Source organism: Pocillopora damicornis, chromosome 13, assembly GCF_964200805.1.
Source record: "Pocillopora damicornis chromosome 13, jaPocDami1.2, whole genome shotgun sequence".
NCBI classification, from domain to species: Eukaryota; Metazoa; Cnidaria; class Anthozoa; order Scleractinia; family Pocilloporidae; genus Pocillopora; species Pocillopora damicornis.
The window spans coordinates 17,158,091-17,161,490 of NC_142682.1; positions in this window are offsets into that span (position 1 = coordinate 17,158,091).

Consider the following 3,400-nt stretch of genomic DNA (forward strand, 5'->3'; position numbering starts at 1 on the left):
ATGAAACTTACTTTATTTATTTGCACCTAATTTGGATGGAAAGATTTCTTTGAGCAATTTTGTATATCATGTTCTTAAAGGAGCTCTACTTGATCACTCAGAAAGTTCATTATTTTCCGTCTCTTTGAGGAAATGAACATTTTAGAAGTGTGTTAATAATTCAAAACATGGGGCCCACATGTATCAGACCATATTGTCGGAAATCCGCAAAGGAACTTGGCTGACTCAGTTGGTCGGCAACAAGTGACTTATCTAACAGGCGGAGAACAATTCGGCACGTAGACCAGCCACTTTCGCTCAGTGGGTGACGAAAAATAAATTGTTCAACTTGCGACATGCTGTCTTTTGCGCAAAATGTTTTGGCTGTTGTACAAGTTTGATTCCCACGGAGGCACAACAATTGAACAATAAGGTTCGTTACAGCTCACTTGGCCTCGGTAGGAGGGCGGTAACGGAATTGTCATCCAGGCGACATTTTGCCGGTCATTTTGCCGTCATCTGTTCATTCTGTTGTTAATTGTTGCATGATTCCGGGGTAGCGCCAAACAGGTCTCTTTCTTTGTAAAACACCGTTCTGGTCAGGTGTCTATTACACGCGGTGTAAATAGCCTAAAGCGCTTGTTTGCAAACAGCTTCGATAATGTTCTCAACAGTTAATGCGGTGACAACAAGAACGGTTTAAACTCTTAATAATTTCATTACAGTGATGAATTTAATTAAAAGTAAGGCTGACTTGTCAACTCCATTTGCAATTTGTTTCAATCTTCCACTTTGTTTGCCATCTTTGTTCTCTGTTGGTTAATAGTTGCGTCGTTTGTTTGTTTTGTTTTGTGTCTTCTTTTTTATCTTCCCGCACTAGTATACCATGATCTCCCTAGCAATGAAGAAAGCTTTGCGAAGCCGAAAAAACGACTGAAATAAGTAACCTTTAAGTGCCAATCGAAGATTCAGGAATCATTTTTTCCGTTACAAATTTGGCGAAGCGGAACACAAACGACTCGTGTTCTTTTGTCTAGCTAAAAGGACACGAGTGTTTTCTAAAACCTTGATTAATTTACTTTTAAATATAGTTATTGTCGCCCGCCTATAGAAATTGCTTAAACACTTAGAATTGAGAATGATAAGCTATCAAAATAAGAGAAAGGTTTCCATAAGTTATCTCCAATAAAGCATTTAATTACATTTTTCCGGCCCAACATTATCCCAAGTTACCATTCAACAATTTTTGTTTTTACTAATTTGAATTACAGGAATTCGAGGCATCAGCAAGGCAGGGCTTTCCTTCCAGTTTAGCATAAAATTCCAGCTTGCTCTAACGTTCTGTTTTGAAAACGGCGGTACTGAGGAGTGGAGCATTTGCTTTGCCGCCGTACTCCGATCTGCTCTTGTAAGGAAACATGACTGTCCAGAACAATTATAAACGCTATCAGGCCTTGCTATCAAAATAATAGAATATATTAAACAAACTCTTTATCTTTAAAAGAACGCTGAGACAATCTCGAAAACGTTTTGAATCATTTAAAATTCAATCAGTACGGCGATGAAATTGAGAAACACACTTAGACTGCCATATTGTTATTATGTGAAATATGCCAAAATAACTCATATTTAGTTGCAAGGATGACTGTTTTTGTTTTCTTGCTTTCAGCAAAAACAGACTGATAATGATTGAACAAAATAGCAGCCAAGCGTTAACAAAATAATGATAAATATGGAAATCCAACTGCCTGTCAAGAGATTTTTTTGGAAGTGAATCAATCGATCACTCACATCAGTGAGGCATCAGTGAGAGAGGCGTTGTTTAAAAATTCCATAAATGACTCTCTGAATTCAAACTATACTTGAGGTGTTAAATATGTACTGGATAGAGTTGATTGCTAGACAAGAAAAATTGAGAGTTCTATCCTTATTTATTGGCCTCTCCAGCCTGAGGAACAGGCTTTTTCGTGTTCTTTTTCTAACGACAGAAACAAAGTGTCTAGACGAAACACTCTGGCATTGTTTTTCCAACGTGCCAAGCAAATATTTACGAAATAAAAGCGCCCTTCATCGTTTCCGAATTACGTTGACTGAGTTCTGTGGAGGCTTTTTGTTAACACATTTCAAAGCGGATAAACATTGAGGTTGTTGTAAAGCAAACGTTGCCACTCGAATGAAACAGATATTTTAATACGTAAGGGAACATTGAATGGAACTGTTAAAGAGAAAAGAAACACAAATAAATAATGACAGATAGGAAGCTAAGAAACTATTGTAAATGGAAAAGATCGCAGCACAAAAATGGCAATTTAGCGACAGCATACAAATTGTGACAGAGAATAACTCTGAGTCATTGTGAGGAATCAAACTTCAGGAATGAAACATTAACGTATTGCGCTTTTGGTACTGATAGGGATCCAACGACTCCAACCTCGTTGTCAAGGTGTGAAGGAAAAAAAAAGTATTTAATTAAGATTGATAGGAATCCCGATTAAAGCGTATGTTCGCGGTTTTCATTTGTCAAAAGCGGATCCCATCCCCTCCCCCTTCTCTATAGGATTATTAGTTTTTTTTCTCTCTTGTAGCTGAAGATATTTTGAGAACATATTGTAACGTCAGTATGGATTTCGGTAGCACTTCACTAGCATTACATATTCTTGGTTCCCTCGACTCGAGATTAATTAATTAATTAATTAATTGATTAATTTTTAGGATCCGCATTTGAATTTTTGTTTTTTCATTTGGTACTCTCGATGTTATCCGATGATAACACTACACTACACTATACTGTACAAAGTCTTAAGCCATAGTCAGACGTTTCTGCTCGTTCTGGTGAAAGTGGGTAGCATGTCAACTGTGATCGTTGACGAATTAAACCAGAAAAGACAACCCACCCGTAGAGGAATACTCATTGTCGCATATTGAAGTTAAATCCATGTGCAGTTTAGATAACATAAGATAAATTCATGCAGCGGTCCTGTTCTAGTTATTATAAGTCAGTTTAGTCGATGGCAGTTGCAAAAGACTGGTCTGTTGTGCATCCTCTTGGAAGAAACAATCCACAACACTGAAATTCTGTGAGCCTTTCGTTCTCTGATGTTTAATTCTGCTCAAGGCGACTTGCAAGAGGTAGCTCTTCTGTCTCCCTCGAGTCGCTTCGCGCATCGCCGGTTAATCGCGCGCGACGGTCACGCGCAAGTTGGTCACGCGCGTCATCACGCCGTAGGAACCAAACGCGGAAGCCTCGCGCGTCGCACGTTCAACTCAACTATTTGATATCATTCTCTTAAAGATTGGCTTATGAGCCATTCTGTATTCTTAAGAGACGCTGCTATTTAAGTTATCCCATGTCACAGTTCATGATTTTATGTAAACACGCCAAGTTTTATCAAAGTAGCGTGTTTGAAATACAGATATAACA